Source organism: Aythya ferina, assembly GCF_964211825.1.
Source record: "Aythya ferina genome assembly, chromosome: 1".
Taxonomy (NCBI): domain Eukaryota; kingdom Metazoa; phylum Chordata; class Aves; order Anseriformes; family Anatidae; genus Aythya; species Aythya ferina.
Genome location: NC_140296.1, coordinates 169,101,564 through 169,122,388, shown reverse-complemented (window position 1 = coordinate 169,122,388; position 20,825 = coordinate 169,101,564). Strand labels below are relative to the sequence as shown.

The 20,825-nt window shown below is 44.3% G+C and overlaps 1 protein-coding gene across 4 annotated transcripts in view; it reads left to right on the top strand.

Moving 5' to 3' along the window:
• Positions 1–742: 742 nt before the first annotated feature.
• The window catches only part of CNOT2 (CCR4-NOT transcription complex subunit 2), an 85,528-nt gene continuing 65,445 nt past the window's right edge, over positions 743–20,825 (top strand). Inside the window, exon 1 of one of the 4 annotated variants that reach the window (XM_084491993.1) lies at positions 743–947. The gene's annotated coding sequence lies outside the window, so the exon portion shown is untranslated. The remainder of the gene's footprint in view (positions 948–20,825) is intronic. The other 3 variants (XM_084491990.1, XM_084491987.1, XM_084491991.1) reach the window with 3 other exon arrangements.

Sequence of the window (20,825 nt, the reverse complement as noted above, 5' to 3'; positions counted from 1 at the left end):
CTGGTCTTCCAGCGTACATGGAAGCCTGTTCATTGATCTTCAAAACACGTTAATGTCATCAGGCATGTTACTGTGGGTCTTAATGTTTCTGTGAAATATTAGTGTTGTATAATCTACTGAATGCTTATTTTTAAGCTGTGTTTGTAGCTCCAAAATCAGACCTGACTGATAAGGAAACATATGTGAAATTTGACTGTTCCTGGCAAAATATTGCATGTTCATTTTTTGTCTGAATTTCTCTACCTATCTCATAACAAAACCGAAGAAGCATCACCATGAGTGTTTTCCCTGATGGAGCAGCGAAGCCAGTTCACAAACGTTGGCCTCTGTCCTGTACACACTGGCGTGCAGGCCCAGCCTTTGTAGCGTTTTATCGTCCTGTTGAATTCAGGGGGTTTGTTTGCATCATGTTTTGTGCGTCTGCAGCTGCTGTGGCATTGTACCACACGCACGTTCATGGAGATGAATTAAAAAAACACACAAGTCCAGTCGTGTCACTTCGCCCATTTTAATCATAAAGCAGGTAGCGAGGCCTACATATGTGTTGGTGCCAAAATCACACAGTTTCCCACAATTTCGGTGCCCGGGAGGGCAGCCCCAAGCCCAGCCCCCCTCAGCCCGAGCCCCGCTGCGGCGGCGGCCCCGCGGCCTAGGCGCCCCGCGGGCGGCGGGATCGCGGCGCTGCTTCCTCCCCCTCCTCCTCCTCCTCCTCCTCCTCCTCTTCCTCCTCCTCCTCCTCCTCCTCCTCGCCGTCCCCCCGGGGCCCATCCGAGCGCTGTCGCCGCCTCTCCCCGCCCCTCAGCGCCGCTGCCAGGCCGAGCGGTGGCGGTGGCGGCGGCGGCCGGGTCACGGCGGCGGGCGGGTCAGAGGGTAAAGGTTGCTCCCCCAGCATCCTCCGTGCTGGATACTCAGCCATCTTGGATCCGCGGGACAAGAAAATTCATGCGGTGAGTCCGGACCCGGCCGCCCCCGCCCCGGCCCCCGCCGCCCGCCGCCGCCCGCCCGAGCCGCGCTGAGGGAGGCCCGGGCGGCGGCGCTGCCCGCAGCGGAGCCCCCCCGGGGCCCCGGGGCCGCGTCCCGGCGGCTTCCCGTTTGCTTTTGTCTCCGAGGGGAGCGGGGGAAGGAGGAGGAGGAGGAGGAGGAGGAAGGGAGGGGGGGGGGACGCGCGGCCACCGAGACGCGGCCCCGGTCCCGCCGCGGCCCGGCCCGGCCCGGCCCCGCCGCCCTCCCCCCGCCGGGCGCCGCTGCGGGGCCGAGGCCTGGGCCCCGCGGCCTCCGCTCCGCCGCCGCGGCCCGGCCGGGACGGCCCCGTCCCGCTGCCCCCCGCCGCCCCCCGCCGCCCCCGGCCTCCTCCCGGTCCCCTCCCGGTCCCCCCTCGGCCTCCCCCAGCCTCCGGGCCCCGCTCCCGGGCGGCGCCGGGGCGGCCTCGCGGCCTGCTCCGCCAGGCCCCGGGTGAGCCGGGGATAGCGCCGGCGCCTTGCCTCCCCCCCCCGCTCCTCAACCGACCCGGTTTATTTCTTTATTTTATCGTATTTTTATTTATTTTTTTTTTGACGAGCGCCTGGTCCGCTCTCCTCCTGGCGGCGGTTGAGGCGCTGTGTAAACAGGTCCCGGCGTTCCCCAGCCCGTGCCTGTGGAGCAAACTTGGAGCCGGCCTGGGGCAGGGACGGGAGGGTGGCCCAGGGGGGGACAGGGGGGGACAGGGGGGCACCGCCACGCTGGGCCGAGATGTGGCGGTCACCCTGCAGCTGCTGTGCCCCTGACGGGAGCGAGGGTTTCCCTGCAGACACCGCAGGCTCTGTTGTCAGTGTTGTTGTTGCTGTTGCCTTCTTGTTTTGTTTTTTTCCCTCCAATTTCCCTCAGTGCAGCTGCAGGTAACTTTGTTTTGGAGGTTTTGTAATCCGAGCGAAAGGAAACGCACTCGTGTTAGATGCACGTTGGCAGCTCCTGCTTGTCGTAAGTCTGCTTTATCAGACAAGAACTCATCTCCAACTTTGCACTGTTTTATCCCCAGGGGAAGACACGAACTTTTTTTTTTTTTTTTAATGTCTCGTTCGTGTATCTGCATGCACGTACGCGTGCGTGTGCGACTCGAGTGTGTGGAGGAAACATTCCTGCCTGCCTGCACGGCAGTAACATCTGGTGCTGGTGGCTGCCTGCTCCCCTCGCTCCTCAGCTGGGGGAAGGGAGTTGAGGATGATCAAACCTGCTGTCACCTCGCTTAGCAGAAATCCTTACGGTTCTGGAAACTTGGATTTGTTTCAGGCTGTTGAAACTTGTGAAGACCTGCAAAAGCCAACTAATTGTTTGGGTTTGCATTAAAAAGGCGTCTTTGCTTGGATCTAGAAGATTTGTTAGGTGAATGTTGTTGTACTTTGAGTCCTCTTATAATGGCGTTTTAATACAACATAACTCGCAAGAGCCAGTTGCGTGATACTGAAGACTAGGGATGTGTTCAGTGCCTTTTTTTCTCCCCCCCTGCTATTGTTTACGTTGAGAATTCAGCTGGCTTAAAAAACTTCAAGGTGTCAGCTGCTTCTGATCTTAGGAAGGGATTTGAATACTTGATATCATGAGCTGACTGACTTGACTTGCAAGTGTATTTCCGTTTCACTTTCAGGAAGCTGTTGATAAAGCTAAGAGTGTAGTAGGAGATAAACCTTGTCTACACAGTTCTTTTAGCAACGTAATACTGTTGTCAGAGTAGTCACTGTTGCCTATTTGTGTGTCAGTTCTGCCAGCAAACGAAAGCAAAAGCCCTAAGAACTGAAACAACTCCGCTGTTAACACTTGCAATTTAAAAAAAAAAAAAAAAAAAGAATTGAATTATCTTTAAAAGAATCTAATTCTTTCTAACCTAAGAGAAGTGGTATTCACTGTGAAAAATGGGACAGAAAAACATGTCCTGAAGTTTGATGCTACAAACTGGTCCCATAACTAGGTGTTTGCACCTGGTCTTTACCTTGTCCCCACAATGAAAAAGTTGTGCATGGTGCATGCCTGTCGTGGAGTGGCAGCTCTCATCAAGGATTTCCGCTGTAGTGGTTGTACTTCTAAAGGTATTTCTGTCGAGGCAGAACTTAGCTCTGGAATTAGAAACTTTATGGCATTTTTAGAACTCGTTGTGTGCTTTTTTTTTTTGTTTGTATAAAAAAAAATCTGTTTGTCTGTTCTGTAGTCACTGCAAGATTTGTAGCCTCGCTGTAGTTTTAAACCAGCCGCTTACCATAACTTTATTTACTCAAAAGTGGCTTGCATCTCCCTGTTGCTAGAGACTCCAGAAGTGAATATAACCTAAAATCCCAGCAGTTTAGTTAAGAGGCGTTTCTTGCACCTCACTTTCTGGCTTGGTCTGGAAACTTAAAATAAATGTTGACTTGCTTGCTTTGTTCTGAGGCAGTATAGAAAGTGCAGCTGAGCTTCCCAGTGCAGCATTTTGTTCTGAAGTAAGTAGATTCTGCTATTTAACTTTTCTTTTTTTTTTTTTTTTGGATTATCTCTTCATGTAAAGCTATAGCGTGGTTGAATACAGGTTTGAAGCCCACTTCAAAAAAAAGTAAATAAAAATCTCAAATTTGTGGCAGAATGCTTGCCATATTTGTTGTCTATTTCTAAATGTTAGCTTAGATAGGAGCTGTGTGCCAGTTTATATAGAAGGTCAGGACCATATTACATCAAAACAATATTTTTGCCACAAATTTAAGGGATTGCTCTCTAAATTATAGTTTTTCTTTTATTGTTATTAATGCAATTTATACGCAAATTACAGTAGTCCTTGACAAAAGCCAAGAAATTCAAGTCAGGTTAACTTTGCCTCATCTGGGTTTTTGAGCTACAAGTAAATATTTTTTTTTTTTTGAAAAAGTATGTAAACATTTTTCTACGCAACAGAAAGCTTTTTTTTTTTTTTTTTCTTGAAACTTATCCTGATGTCTCAGCCTGTACTGAGTAATTCAAAACAACCTGCTGCAGTTGGTGTTTCTGGAATAGGGCTGACTTTTTTTTTTTTTTTTTTTTCCTTTTTTTCATGTGTTTTAGCACCTACATTCAGTGTTTGTGTGTTGTCTTGCTCTCCTGACCCGGGTTCCTGTAAAAACATATGAACAACTGAAAGTTTGTGGGTAGTCTCATTGACTTAAAAGCACCGCTCACGTGTTGACAGTTAACTTCTTGCATTAAGAGCTTTAAGACCAAGTCTGCTTGTGTTGAACATCAGAACAGCACAGGAAGGGTTGTGTCAAATGACGTTATTGCACTGCAGCGTGTTTCAAGTTGCCCTTAAGGAATTATTTTGTTTTTAGAGATGTTTGTATACAACATAGACATTTCTGAGCTAACCAGTAAGAGATTTTACATAGGAGGTAAAATCTTTGTGTGCTTTTATTATCAGCAAGATTAAAGACTGTGCAATTTTCAGCTTGCTTTTAATTTCTCTTCTATCTTTCACTTACACTACTGTGCTGAAAACTGAGTACTTGCGTTGTGATAGTTTGTACTAGCTCAGCTGCTGGTCTGGTTCAGATCCCAAATCAAGATGGAAATGACCCTCGCCCAAAGAGGTTCCTGAGCTCCCCCTTTGCTGCCACTGTTTTGTTTTGAGGTAGCACTGGTTATCAGCAGGGTTACAGGAAAGTGGGCGGTATTTTTTCCTCTTGACTTGCTTTCACTGTCACCTGACTGCTCTTTTTACACTTCTGATGTGTTTAAAACGTGATCATAATTATTTTCAGAGACATCTTTCTCTTGGTGAGTTACAGTGCCAGAGTTGTAGGGCTGAAATTCATTAATAAGTAAACCATTATTTCCTCCTGGTTTCCTTTATGGGTGTGTGTGTGTCTTTTTTTTAAGCATCTTCTTGTGCCCCACATCACTCGTGATTCTTTTTGGTTGCAGCAAGCAGTTTAATGAACTTTTAAAGTGCTTTCAAGGCTCTACGTTCAAATTCTTTGTGCATTTGAAATCAGTGATGGGTGACTGTATACAGACGAGGTCATTACCTGTGAAAATGGATAGTTTATTAAAGATGGAAACTAGTGTAAAATTACAGGTATATTTGTGGGAGATAAAACGGGAACTCCTACTTGGTGTTACTCCCGCTGAGCAGACAGTACTGCAAGGGTTGAGCATGAGCATAAGAGTCAGAGGATGCTTCCTCTTCGGTCCACTGAAGTGGTGTGTGACTGGTAAGTCATTGAACCAGTTTATAGCCACGTTCCAGTCTGTAGTCTTGGGATAATACTTTCCCATGTTCTGCTTGCTTGGTTCTAGGACTCTGTGGAAGTAGACACCAGTAGTATGTAGTGGATCTATTGGGGTTTGTGAAACCAGCTGGTTCTGTACCATATTCGGTCGGTGGCAGTTGTATTGCTCGTCATTCCACGTTTCAGAATTTGAAGTCCATCACCTTCTCATTCATTACAATCTGTATACACATGTATACAGCGGTACGGCTAATTACATGCAAACAACCACAGCAGTTTCAAATTATAAACTCTTAAGGTTTAGTTTTGTAGGCAACTTCTCGGCAAAGTTCTTCCGTCTGTGTCCCTGTAACACGGGTAATGATAATATAATATCAGCATACGTTATCTTCTCTAAGGATTGCATGAAGATGGGAATCTTCATACCAAACAGTTCAAAATAACGCTGCTGGTGGTGGACTGTGCACTTGTCATACAGTCTGTAGGACTATGACCTTTTTCTTTGTGTCACAGTAGAATAGCATTTTCCCCTTTTCAGCTTATTAAAACCTTGCATTGTTTGAGGCGCTGATTACTCTTTATTTTTAGTGCATTTCTATGTTCTAATTGTGAAAACTATTTTTGCAAAGCAAGTGCTGCCGGGGAAGTAGAATGATGGGGAGAAGATACACCAGGCTTCCTTCTGATGCCCTGGTGTGTAGGGGGCTGATTTGGGTACATGCTTGGTGTCTTTCACCATTCACACTGGGGAAATTTCATTCATCAGTGCTGCAATTTGTGGGAAAGCACTCGTTGCATATAAATATATTAAAAATGCATAAAGGAGGAAAATAGCTGTGAAACAGCATATTTTATGTAGTGACTAAGTAGGTTAAAAAAAGTATGTAGAAGAGGGTCTTCTCTCATCTGGAGAGCACGTACTGTGCTTTTTAGTGTGGAGAACTGGAAATCTGTAAGGTTTTCAGAAAGAAATCTAAACTGAGCACAGCACCAATACGCGAAAGATAGAAAAAGAGCAATTCTGAACATTAGGAGGGTCTTGTAATATTGTGTCCACCTGTAAAGCTGTTTGCAGTAAAAACAACAACAGGCCATATATATAAATAAGTAACTTGATTAATTTCTTGGAATGCCAGTGCTGTTCTTGATGCTTTTGACACGTTGAAAAAGTACAGCACACAGCAAAGTCTCATCATAAAGTTGAAAGGCATCTTGTACTGCAGTCTGAATTTGTTGGCTTATGTGGATACACGTTTCTAGTAAGTGTTCCTCGAGATCAAATTGATTAAGATCAGCATTATACACAAGAATAGGTCAGTATCTCTTTTTGTTTCATGGTGGAAGTTGAAGCAATCCTGTGCAGTTGGGATATGGAGTTTTTGGTGTTGTTTTAAGGAAACTTTCTGGCATTTTCAGAATGGTGTGTTTTGGGCAATAAATATTTCTGCCCCACCTCCCAGTTTGAGGAAGCTTGGTTTATAAAAACATATATATCATGGGACATCTGGGAGGAAGCAAGAAGTATTCTGAATTTTTTGGAAGGATAAAATGTAATTTTAAAGAGATTGGCGTTCTGAGCTCTCTGTGTCTCAGGCAGGTGTATATTGTGACTAGCAGCAGTATACACTTGATGGCCAGTAGTATTTTCCATAACAGTTCAATTAGGAATCTGCAAAATGTTGGTATTAGCCACGATCCTAATCTCTTCATTTTTTTTTCTTCGAAAGACATACAGCTAGTTTAAGTGCCATTTTTTTTATGAATCTGGAAGTTGTTTTAGGGTCCTAAGCATAGATTCAATTCCAGCCGTCCCTTTTTTAAACAAGCGTGCTGCTAAACCGAATTTGTTTTGATATCAACAGCTCGATAAGTCTTGAAAACTGGGATGCCCAGTGTGGGCCTCGTTGGCAAACAGGAGTGAGTCACCGAGAGGAGTCATCCTTAACTCTGCCTTCCTAGCAGCACGCCTCTCCTCCAGCCTGCCACGCTGCTGGACTTCTCGGGGCCGGGGCATACCTGCGTCTGCCGAGTCTGGTTTTGAAAACAAAACCTTTTTGTGAGGTGTTTTTTCCAACTGGGTAGACGAAACGTAGTCTGCAGGCCGTGCTATTAATGTGCTTAGCAAAGAGCCTGGAGGGGAATAGCGTAGGCTGCGAGGGAAGAAACAGTGGTAGTAAAATCTGTTGGTAGTGGGATGCGCTTAATGGGTTGTTTCATGTCTGTCTGCAGGAACTAGGGGAAGCAGTGTTCAGGTAGGGTTGGTCTGAAGAACAGTGTGATACATGACCGTGAAGTTAGGTGGAAATTTATTTATTAATTGGGTAAAAATGAGAGGAAAATTGATCATCAGAGATGGTGAGGAAAGAGCAAAGTTTCATCTGGGGAGGTGCACGCTGGGTTCGTTCTGCAGTGCTACTGCAGGTCACACTGCAGCTCGAAAACAAAAAAAGGCAAACATTTAATCTTGGGTTCAGTTTCTCAGGAAATGTGATTTATGAGATGATTTGGTTTGTCTGGCCCTCCCACTCACCAGCGTGTCTGTGTGTGTACAAACATATACGGAAAGTTCATATAGTTAACTTCTAGCTCAGAAGTTAAGCATTTAACTTGCACTTTATACATATAAAGTATATATGTGGAAACAGAAATTGGAAGGAAGAATTAAATCTCAAATTATGGTCCACCAAGCCTCATAAAATCGTGACGAGGTAGAGGAAGCGTGTCCAAATTACTGCACCCACCGAGAAGAGATGCTCAGAGCTGGAGCGTGTGTCCTGCGGGATGGCAGCTGCCAGGCAGCCCTCAGCACATGCAGACTTCCACAGGGTCTGTGCCACGGCTCTCCTTTCCCTGGGGCAGGAGAGAGAGTCATGAAGAGCCGTGGAAAAGAGGGAAGTTTGGGGTCATCACCGTGCAGAAGTATTAGGCAACAAAAGAAGAAAGCGGTAGGAAACCAGTTGTTGTCAGTTCTGTGGCTCCTAGAAAAGAACGCATTTGTGTTTATGAGGAGTGGTGTTTTTGCAGTGAACCCGAATTGACTTTCGTAGTCTCTGATTGTTGGGTATTTATTTGGGGGATTGGCGGGAGAGAGCTCTAATCTGAATCTGATCTGAGCCGAGCAGTTGTCCTTTGTGCACGCTGATGGGACTGTCCGCAGCTCGGCACCAGCTTCGAGTGCAGTACTTGATTTTGTAATATGCTTCTAAAAATAAGCGCGTGGTCTTATGTAACGCCTCTTGCATTGTTAGCACCTAGAGGTGCCATCCCCGCTGGTGTGGAGCGGGATACAATTGCATCCTGCCTCGCGTCTGAGTGTGGGTATTGACAGCTGAACTGGTTTCCCTGTCGATGGCTGTGGCCAAACAGCGTTTTTGCTTGTGTTTTAGGATTATCAAATACCTTCTTTGCGCAGTGAGGTAAGCTACTCCTCTCCATTCGCACAATTTTACGGCGTTATTTTGGCAGATCTGGGAGACCCAGCAGTTTGACAGAGCTGTAATAGTTCTTCAGACACTTGTTTCTATCATTTGAAGAAGCACAGAGCCTTCCTGCTCACAGGTGCACGCTCTTCATAAGTTACACTTTCTGGGAGACTTCTCACATCATCTGTCTGCAGCCTAAGTTTAATAGTTAGGAAAACATGTGGATACTGCAGGTGTGAAAAGATGTTCATCATATTAATGCAGCTTTGATGGCAAACTTAAAAATATGCTCCGAAATAATCCTCACTTTTCCAGTATTTTAGGTGACGATCAGGTGATACCTTCTCTCGGCTGTTTTATGCCTCTTGCTACAGTCGTAGCGATTGTCTGAGCTCTTCAATGTGCCTTTCCTCCTGCTTTTTGCACTGCTGCCCTGTTGGCAATTAAACTTGAATTCAGGCTGCAAATAACGCCTTGTTAAATTAAGGGACGGAGTGCATTACGTCCTGCTGGTCTGGTGGCATCTGTACGGAACAGACTTGTCATACGTGGATAATTTAAGGGACGGGAATTGGATTTATCAAGAATTATAGCTTCAGCAGAGTAACTTGGTCCTCATATTTCACCGCTTCTTGAAGTAGGTGCTATATTTTTATGCTGAGGGCACAGCTGAAGCTTCAGAGTAGAGGATCAAAAGTTGTGAGACTGAAAACACAAGGCCAAAACAGGGAGGCGTTTATTATTTGTTCTGGTATTGTCCTTATACAAATTAATTTTCTGTGGTGTTGTTTACAGACATCCCAGGCGCTTCATTTCATAAGGTCCCTTTCCTTCCCTGAGGGATCCTGTGGCTCGGTGAGGGGCAGATTCAGGGGGATCTGAGGGCTGAAGGAATACACACGTGTAAATTAAGCACACACGGTTTCTTCAGCAGCTCCCAGTTTTAAGAATAAATGAGGTATTGTATATGATTTTGGTGATTTCCTAGCAGCGTCTAGATCAGTGATCCAGAATTTGGGGGCTGGGGAAATGCCGTCAGCCATCAGACTTCCTTGTGAAGCACAGATGGCATCGGGAAAGACCAAGAATAAAAAATAAAAATCTGTCATGCGTGGTGTGATTTGTCATTACACCAGTAGCCCACGCTTCACTACGAGGGTTGCCCCTGGTGACTTACGGCCAAGCTTTGTCCTTCGTGAGGCCAAACGCCGTATTTATGTATTGGGGTGGGTAGGCACAGCCCACTTCTGCATGGATAGGCCTGGCTTCTACCTTGTCCTCGGGTTGTTTGGTGGGAGAGGGGAGGTGACAGCCTGCTGATGGAGTAAAACCATCAGATGTTGTGTCAGGTGACTGCAGTGGCTGCCATGTAAAATTGCGACGTGCAGAATGGACAAATTGGCTCCTCACTGAAAAACGCGGGGCTGAAATGAGCTCACATCCATCTGATGCTGCCCATAAAACTGTGTGGCTGTGTTTTGATCCTTACGAGGTATGGGTATTTTGGTGGTGAACGTGTTTTCTGTGAAAACTCTGTCACTAATAGCTGTAGTGACACCTTAAAGTATCTATCACCGTTCGTGCTGGGAAGGAGGAACTGTGAGAGTGGCAGCTTTCGCTTGGAAGGCAGCCTCTGAAATGGGTGCGCATTACAAGCATTTAAAAACAATGCAGATGTTAATGTTAAGCATGAATGTTGAAACAGAAAAAAGTGAATGGTGGTCTTGCCTAACCAGTTGCCCTCGTGCTTTGTAGTGTCAAACCCAGAAAACACCGAGCTCTGACTTGTTTAACCAAGCACAGATCCGTTCAGTGTTGTGTTTCATCTCTGAACGCAGCTACTGCTGCTCTGCCCGCATTATTATGGTTCTGATTATTAGTACTTTCTTTTCTTCCTCTGAAGAACCACTCGGTGTCTTTCTCTGGTAAGTGACAGCCCAGCCCTGTCCTGGAGAAAATCACAGGCTGCGCTGAGGTGGGCTCGGGCAAGTCGCTGTCACTCGCTGCAGCCCTCCCCAGCTCCTCCTCGTGTTAGCACTCTGACCTCTGCGGCCACTGCAAAACCTGCAAAATAAAATTGGCAAAACTCAGCGCTACAAATGACTGAATTGCTAGAGCAAACGTGACCCTTGAGTAAAACTGAGACTTGTAGTGATACCTTGTAATTACACCTGGGTTACGAGGCCCTGATTTGAATTCCGGGTTGATGTATGGCATGGTAGAGGTAAAAACCTATGTAACGCTGCTGAAGTGCTCGTAGCCATTACATATTCACTTTGTAATGTTTCCTTTACATTTTTTAAAGTAATATCAAATATGCTTTGAAATTTTAGCTATTAAAGGTTTGCATTTTTTTTCCCACTTAGAGCAAGAAGCTCTAAATTGGGTTGCTGTATAAATTGAGAGCGTGAGCTACACTCCTTCAAGCGTGATGAGGGCATTCCAGGTGTTAGCATATGCATATGGGGCTGTGAACTTAATTTGTGTCTGAAGACAGGGTTTTGGATAAACATGAAAGACTTTGGCTAGCCTTTTTTTGTCTCCTGTGTTCTCAGAAAGCATCCTTTTTCTACCTTCTGTAGTCTTATGTGTGGTTGTTTTTTTTAATATTTGTTTTTTCCATCCCTGTAAATTTCTTGCCTTTTCATCTCTTTTCTCTCTTTCTTTGCTTCCACTGTCCTTAACTGTAATTTAAGATCAGAAAGCAAAGTTTTGGATTATCCCCATTGTTCTTCCTGATGCTTAGTCTTTGTATTGCCATGTGGTAAGCTCGTCTCAGTTTCAACTCGTGAACTGGGAGGGATGTAGGTCAGCGTTTATATAAGCATTTAAACTTCTGTCACAAACAACTCTCTCCCTCGGTTGGTACATAAAACCCCACCTAAATGAATGTTAAAATTGCAGACTCAAGGCTCTCTGAACTTAAGAAATGCTCGAGTGAAGGTTTTCTTTCCCGTCTTGAGTCATGTTCCATTTGCATATCATTATTACACAGGTTTTTTGATCAAATGCTGCTTTTTCCCAAGGGACTTTGGCCTCATTTGTTGAACAAGATGCATGGCGCTCGCTGCATAGACACTGAGTTTTTAAAATTCCTTCACTCAGGTCACGGTATCCAAAATCAGAAGTAAATTCAGGATTAGCATTTCCTTCCTGATTTTTTTTTTTTTTTTTTTTTTTTCACTGTGGTTTCATAGAAGTGCTTTATAATAGGTTTTGGAAAAAGTTGTGTTTTCACGTTCCTTCACTGGTGTGACAGCCCCGCGTTACAAATAGAGGAACTGAGGTATCAGCTTACCGTGGGTGCTGCTTAATATTTCATAACAGAAATACCTTTCACTTAATTTGCAGTTGTGAAAGGTTAATGCTTCTGCACAGCCTCTTGAAATGTTTCGAGCAGAAAGCACTTAGGGACATCTGTGTGTGGCTCTCCAAATGTTATTAAAAAAAAAAAAAAAAAAGGCCGAGTCTTAAGAGATGGGCATAAAATCAGTTTACACGTGTGACATTGAAACACCTTAGCCAGGCGTGTTTTCTCTCTGTGGTCCTCAGTAACTACAGGAGGGGAGAGGCACGTCCTGACAGTGGTCCCTGGCCGTCCACCAGGAGAAGGAGGAAGCCCAGGAGCGGTGGGCACGGCTCTGAGGCTGCTGGCGCTGCGGTGGCTGCATCCTCGGGGCTGCCCGCTGATAGCACCGCGCACGCCTGCCTCTGGCTCTCTGCAGTTTCTCTTTCTGTTCCTGTTCTGAACTCCTAATTCCGCTTTTGGTTTGCCCCTCGCCTGCGTCCTAGCTGTGCCCTTGATGGCATCCAAAAGGCTTTAAAGAGAATGAATCCAGCTCGGCCCTGGGATGAAGCGCCCTTAGCTGTGGCCAGGCTGCCCTCTGTGCCGTGGCACAGAAATCCAATGCAAAGAAATGAAAGAGGGAGCATTTAAAATGGAAGCAGGGAGAGCGTGGAGTGTCAGTCCCATCACTTCTGAGTGTTTTTAAACGGGATATCTTAACCACATATAAAAATAAATCTGATCAGTTCAGTCTCAGAGATGGCTAAAGGACCAGTTTGAACATCTGAGGCCCTCGCTTTCTGTAGGCAAAGCAAACAAATGTGGGGCCTTGCCAGCAAGGACTAAGACTGCCCAACAGAGTATTACTGCCCGTGCTGTCTGTAACAGTGCAATTGCTTTTAAAGGTAGTAAAACCAGATAAATCTGTACGTTTTCAGTGTCTTTTTCCAAAGCAGTGTATTTGAAGGCAACTTAAAGATGGTCCAGAATAAAGTGTTTCATGTGCATTCAAGTTTTTGTGCAGTTCTCCAAATATGAAATATGTGCGGAATATAAGAAGGGCTGTAGGAAACTCCTAGAAAATCTCTAGTCCCAAAGTGTTGGATAAACATCGAATTACCGGATTGTTTTGTATAGATGCTTTTTTCTGATTCCATTGCATGTGAAGATACTTGAGTTGTATGGGTAAGAGAGGGTTACGTAGGAGGAAGAAAGGTGATGCAATTGAAAGAGAAAGTGTGTGTTAGAGTAGGAGTGAGTGTTCTCAGTAAGAGGAAAGTTTGGCTTTTATTGGGTGTGTTCACTTACACTAAAACTATCATGAAAATAATGAAGATATATGCTCAAGTAATAGGTGACTCATCTTCTATTTCTCTTCGTGTTTTATAAGCGAAGCAGTTAACGTCCAGACTTGACTATAAATCTGGTATCAGCTTAAGATCCAGATTTCTCCCACGTATTGTCCTCCACTTAATTGCGTTGCTTGAGGTGAAATTTCTCTCTCTGGCTTTAGCTGGCCACAAGGTAGAAATCTATGCCTCTGAAAGCCCAGTGAAAGAAAGGGAAGAACATCGTGAGCATCCTTGAAGATATGTGTGTACCAGGAGTGAGCGTGTGCTCTCGGGATGGATAAGATAACTGATCAGAGTATGGGTGTCACTGCGTGGGTAATGCCAGTGTAAGTGGTGCTGAACCCTTTGTCTCCTCTCCAGACTGTTCTTATGGCGATATGAAGATGAAATCTGCCATGCAGATATGCTGCAGGTAACAAATAATCACTAGTCTTCGCTAGGACTTTCAGTGTGATGTTGTGAGTTGGTGGAGAGAAACTTTTCGCCCTTACGCCTCAACTTTCAGGTAGAGGGATTGTTTTCTTATGACGCGTGTCCTGCCCATAACCCAGGGCTTTGGTTAAAATCTCACCCTATAAATAGGCAGCAGCAGTGCTAGCCTTGTGCTAAGGCGTAACAGCCTGAATACATCTTGCATCACTACAGTAATTAGAGCATAATTTATTAACAATTGTGAAGCCTTCAAATCAAAAGGGGAAAAAAACAACAACCCCCGATGTATAGCCACTAGAAATCTTGTGGGATTCTGCATTTGTGAGCAGTGCCTCTGTGTGACTGTGCAAGTAGTGTTTATTGAGATTACAAATTAGCCTGTGGTTAGCATATTTTCCTGTAACGGATCAGTTCTGGATTCTTACTTTCTTCTTTTCACTCTGTCAGGCCTGTGTTGTGGTCGTCGTCCTCTGCAGCGAGGGGCCTGCCTCGAATTAGGGTTTGTTTACTGGCTGCTCCTACCTCAGGCGCAGCGCCTCGGGGATCTTTCCTCTTCAGCCTCCTTTGTCTCGGAAAACGATAGTCTCTAGTTTATAACATTGACTTAGATTCCTTAGGCTGAAAAGTGCAATAAAATTTTAATGTCTAACTTTATAACGATGCGGAGCAGTGTTAGTGCATACTTCTGTTAATTTTGCAGACACTTAACGTGTATTCCCCCCCCCCCCCTGCAGATGCGTATATAAATCATTCCCAGTTTGGACTATAAATATTCAGAAGTTACAGTTTTGTGCTTACTTATAGAGAATCAGAACGGTGTAAATTGGCGTAGGTGTAAAATAAGCAGGATAAAAAGTTTGTGAGCTGTGTAATTTCTGTTCAGTAAATGATTCAGTGTACTCTAATGCACTTATCTTTATATCTATCATGAAAAATCCCTTACTGGGCCCGAATACCGATGGTGTTAAGTTAACCTAAGGTGCTGGTCTTGCTTATAAAAATTGCCTTAAAATATGAGGTAGAGTTCTCGTGGCTCTTCTGGGTCTTAGCAAAGGGCTAAATCAGCCTATGTTGCCACACAGCGAAAAAAAAACAACTCATTTTTTTTCAAAAATCTATAATTGAAGTTTCATTTGTCTATATCAAGTCCTCTGTAGCATACTAAACAATCACAGAGCTGTGATGGTGTTAAATTTTGTCTTTCTGATGTCCACGTGCGCCTTAAATGAGCTTTGAGATCCTACAACCGTAGGAACGTGCTTGATACTGATAAAACCACTATAAACTTTTACTATGAAAACTTTTTTTTTTTTAAATAATTCCAGATCAATACAAAATCTAATAGTAGAGGTCTAATTTTCTGAGGAGAGGTAGATGTGGAAGTGGTTAAGGGGGCCTCCCCTAATGCAGCAGCTGCATATTAGTCCCATGTACATCGTGTTACTGACACATGTTAATCGTGATGCACTTCAAAGGAGTAAACTACTGAAACAATTCCTTTTGTTTACGCTTTTATCTTGGGCTGTTTGGTCATAATTTAGGAATACTTTATTCTGAAAAAAAGGTATAAGGAGTTTAATAGTATTTAATTGAAAACTTAAAGCTTTGTTTTGTTTTGTTTTTTTTTTTACACTGGAGCCATAGTAAATGACATTAAACGGTAACCATGCCAATTAGAAAAGATGATCTTTCATGCTTTATTGAAAACTTTCAACTTCGTGTTTCATGTGGTTTTGAAGGTTCTTGATGGGCCTGTTCTCTTAAAAAGCAAAATTTCTTGTGTTAGGAATCAGCCTCCCTAGATTTCAGTTCAGTATTAAAACCTGTAGTTTCTCAGTATTGCGGAGGACACCTTTAATGTTTGCTTTTTATTTCTTTCCCATGTTAGAGAGAAGTCTAGAGACTTCTGGAGTACTTCCAATTTTTCAATTCTGCAGTGAGAATTGCACTTTTCTTCTTGATTTGCAAACATGAGTAATGGTAAAGACACTCTCCAAAACTGCTGTGATGCCATCAGATACATGTTACAAAACCAGGCAATGGTTTGACATGCAGACTTGTTCTGAGGGATAATGTACCACGAGATTGTGGCTATACTGAAGTTCTCTTACTGTGTTTTGCATTCTTGTTGACTTCAGTAGATAGTCCTCAAGTGAACTTTGTTACAGGCTCTTCTTTACAGAGTTGAAGTTTTTGTTTTTCTGAGAAATACCAAATCACACCGCAGCAGCCTGATGCTGTGCAGAGCAATGCCTGCGCTGCCGCTGGCTATCGCAGAGGGCTCTGATCCTGACCTCAGGATCAGGGAGGTGAGTACAGGAGATGCAGAAATTAAAAGCATTGTATCCACTTAAACGGATCTCTAGTTGGTGGCCAGGTAGGAGGCTGACAGTGCTGTGTTTTATCTGTTCCAAATACACATTTGTTAAGCAAACACTGTTGTTGGGGGGGCTTAAAACTACTCGAGGCGCTTCCCAAGTGATGCCCTTGTTAGCCCCTGAGCTGGCACTGAGGTGGGCTCTGTCTGTTCCTTCAAAGGACCTTCCTTGGCCCCCTGCCTTCATGTCCAGAGACTCCCCTGCTGCTGCCAAGTCAGGGATTCTAGGATCAGCTGTTCCTCTCTTGTAGATAAAGTGCATTGGGAGATGCCACTAAAGGATCAGTACAGTAGGAGGGTGTCTCCCAAAATGCTCTTCAAGAATTTGTAAAGTACAACTCATTAAACTGTTCTTTGTTTATATGATTTCAGTGATTTCTGACAGCTCTTGCAGCTCGCCAGTCCATGGGCATAGAGAAATAAATTTTTGTCTTTTTTTCTTGCCCCTCTCTGCACTGCTCGAGTATGCCTGTGAAAGGTGTTCTGCATAGGAAGCACAGGGTGTTAGGGAGATCTGGGGAAACAACAACAACTTGGGAATATAAAAAGACCTGAAGGTCTAAGATGACACAGGCTGTTCAGGAAAGCAGTATGCTCTCTTCTGAAGCAGAAGACAGAAGCAGTTGGCACGAGGTGCCAGCTTCCCCCAAGGAAGACGTTGGGAAGAGCGACCCAAACCTACTGCACCTCACCTCTGCTGCCAGCCGCCCGAGCACTGTGCCAGCCTGCAAGGGAACAGCTTTGAAGCAGTCGTTTGAACAGATGATTTATGATCCTCGCTGCTGTAAAGCACTTTGCTCTTTTTTTTCCCTTCATTCATAAAAGCTTCCTGGCAAACAGCGGCCTGCCAGCACAGGTATGTGTATGGCAGGGAAGCGAGCCCATAAATGAGGAGATCCTGCCAGTCCCTGAGCTGGCTGCGCAGTTACTGGGAGAGCGAGGGGATAGGTTGGTTGGCAGAGCCTGCTCTGGAAAGCTGGAAAGTCATTTTTTCGCTGTTCCTTGCTCGACAAGCTTGCAAACCTTGCCTTAGGCTGTAACAATTATCTCTGATTTCCAGCAAGGCGGTTGAATTAAAGAGGACTGCTGCATCGGGGAAAAGCAGAAGCAAGTTTCTAAAGAGACCCTTCAGGTAGTTTGCTGGGCTCTTCACCAGCATAACCTCGTGGAGGAGGCTATTGCTGTTGCCGGTCCTTCTCAAGAAAATTTGATTGTGGAGGTCACAGATGGAATATTTCAGAGACAGAGCAAGATCCTGGGTCGCAAACTAATTTAAACGTGTCCCTGAAGTAAGATGTTGTGCATTGGGTTATGATGTGACTGATACTTCACTGAGGATCTGCCTGAAATTGCATGAGTTGAGGTGAAGTCCAAGACTTTTTGTATAGGATGCCTCCTTTCTGTATCTGCAGAAAGGATACTTCTGCACAACATTTCCAGAAGAACTTCTGCGTTTTTGTTCTCCTTTGGTGCCGATGTAAAGGTGAGCGCGATGCCATAAGCAAATGGGCAGAAGGAGCCTGGTGTTTTCCATGGCAGTACGAACTTTTTCAGAAGTCACTTGATAAGCTGCAAACTCAAAATAATGAAGTTCTGGTGGGATCGATCTGCCAAATGAGGTAGGGAGCAGAAACAAAGTCTGTCCTCTTGCATTGCTCTAGACTCGTCTCTTTTGTCCACTTTTGTTGTTTTCATCCTTATACCTGCCTTTCCCCAAATTAGCTGTCAGACGTTTTCCTAGCAGTCAGATACTTGCTCAGCTTCTGGGAGCGTGTCTGTTTGCAGGAGCCAGGCTGTGCCCCTTCCCATTAGCAAGTCGTAAGTCTGGCTGTTGGCTGCTGGAGGCTGAGTATCCATTCTAATAGGTTTACAGGATTTATGTCTCTGGGAATAACAGTTTTTATGCTAAGCTTTATTTGTCTCACTTCTCAAACTTCAGACAGAGAAACAGAGGCTGCATTCCTTACGTTGTATCCATAGGGAGCCAGTGAAGGAGGGGAGCTGTGCCTTTCAGTGAAGAGCAGAAGGCTGAGATTTGCCTTTTTGGATGGTAACAAAATGTGCTAATAATTCTTGATAACTTCCGTGGTGTTACTGTGCTCAGCTGGTTATGGGCCGTCTCGTACTAACAGGTATTTAGAGCGAAATTTTAACTTTAGAGACTCCTTGATGATATGAAGGAGAGGTGGGAAAAGCTCATACCCACTTGATTGGTTGCCAGTCTTTAGGAGTACCATCAGCTCCCTTTTCCTTACCTGTTTCTTCTGGCATTTGGTAGTATTAGCTGTATATATTAGCATATGTGGCTTTTTTTGCTGGTCACAGCTGATCTTTATGCTTCTTTCAGAAGTGAGTGAAAAAATGGGGATAGGGCTTGTCCAACGCAACCCAAAACAAGCTCTGAAAGACAACTGATGTTTAGACATTTTTGTATCTAAATGTCTTTATTTTGTATCTAAATCTTCTTTATTATGCTTTGTTTCCAAATAAGTTGTTATGAGACTGCATTGTGCAAAAAACATTTTGCATATTGATTTTTTAACTTAAAGTATATTCAGGAAACAAGATTTGTATGAGACCAGAGATGATAATGTCATTATGTTTTGATTGATTTGTTATGGAAGGCTTTCAAATGCATTCTTTTTTCTTCCTATGTTGCTACAGGAGCTGTTTGTAAGGGACAAATGCCAGCAAATATTTAGCAAGAGGAATTTGAATACGAGGCAGTCTAGGGATGATGCTATTGAGAAAACTTTAGAAATATATATAGTGTTTCTGTAGCATATTTTATGTAAACATATTATCCTCAACATTAACTTTGGATCATTTTTTTGGCTGTTTTATTATGCAGGCAACTTTGAATTGTAGTTACGTGTTGTCAGTCAAGATCTCTGGGTGCTAGTTGCTAGCAGCTCGTAATTAATTTTGAGTAAAATACTTCAGGAGAAGGGCTTAGCGTGCGTAGTAAGATTTGTAGTAATGAAATTTGATGGGAAACCCGAAGTGCTCGGATGTACCCTCCCTTAAAAGAATTGGTCTTAATATAACAGCAACTAATCAGTCTCAGTGTGGGTCTGTTTGGGGAAGTGCCTGTGTAATGACACATTTTTCATTACGAGACACATGCTTTCAGATGTATCCGTGCTTCCCTTAGAAAGAGAGCTGCTTTCTTCAGCTGTCATTAAATATTATTAGTGCCTCTTAAAGACTGATGAGCAGAATACTATTCTGGTCCAGCATCAAAATTAAGTGCGTGGAATGGCATCGGCACTGCTGAAACAATGATTTGACACCAAGAGCTCTTGCATTATCTGCAACACATTAAAAACAAAGTTTGCCATTTAGGCATTTACAATTTAAAGAGCAAAAGGCTGAATGGTTTTCTGATTTGAGAGCTAAGCATGTTTACCAGAGAGGAGAGAAATAAACCTCTTGTTGGACCTGGCGCTTAGGGACGTGGTTCAGTGGGTGACGTTGGTGGTAGGGGGATGGTTGCACCAGATGATCTTGGAGGGCTTTTCCAACCTTAATGATTCTGTGATTCCTAGTTACTTTGTTTTTTTATCCATTATGGAGTTTTCTGATCAATGGCAGAATAACGTGAACATGAGCAGCTGGAAGAGGCGTGCAAATTGGTGTGCTCCTTCCTATAAAGGGCTGTAATATCTGGGTGAGCCTTACAAGAAACAATTGCAGTACGTTTACATGTTCAATGCAATTAGATTTTAGTAATTTTGCTTGATAATTAGAGGTGCTCTGCAAAGGCTGCAATGTTTGGTGAGGAATTTAAGTAAGCTGTCGTCAGTTTCTCAGTGTTGAAAGTGAAGAAGCACAAATTTTGGTGTACCTGGCCCAAGCCAGCTGTGGAGGTGAGCTTTCCGTTAGGAAAAACTATGGTGTTTATGTTATTTATGCTCTTTTATTTAATGTGAAAACCAGCTTTTCTTATAAGTCCTGTACGAAGGGTGTGTTATTACCAGGGAGTTGTAGACCACGATGCCTTTCTTGCTTTTTGTTGTTGTTTTGGGGCTTTTCTCCCCTTGGATTTTTCTTCCTTGTTTTCTATTTAGAGGAGGAAAGAGAAAAGAGCTCTTCCACAGCCCTTTCTCTCTCCAGCATCATAACCTCCAGACCTTAATTTTGGCACAGACTGGCCTGTGGTGGTGTCAGTGGGATCAGTGTGTTACCGTGTCACAGCACCGAAGGCAGTGCCAACTGGGCTTGATTTAAGACACACGAGTTTGTCGTCGGACTTCAGCGAGGCGAGCTGTGCGTGTCGTGTTTCAAGTTGAGGAGTAGGTTGTATAAAAAGAAAAGAGTGCTTGAAGGGGCATTGCTGACTGTTTTGAGTTGGTGTTTTCTAATAAGACATTTTAAATATTTTACCATGAAGCCTTTTTATTTATTGGAGTCCGTTTGCCCCTTTGCATCTCTGTTGTTGATCAGCACTTTGCTACAAAAACCCTTTTGCACATCAGCAGAGGTACCTTGCTGGTTTGTTCTCCTCCATACGCCCTCTTCGGTGCCTTCTGGCTCTGTGGGGTCAGAGTTTCTGCCCTTTGTTTGGAGCTGTGAGCAGAGAGGCTGAGCAGCTCACAGCGGTCCCGTACGGCCCCAGCAGCGCCACTAAGAACGAAACCAGTCCCTGCAGAGCGCTCTGAAACCCGGTAAACAAAAATAGTAAAAATATTTTCAGTAACTTTCGCTGGTGAGGAGGCATGTGCTCGCAGGCAGAGCTGACGAGAGCCCGAGTCA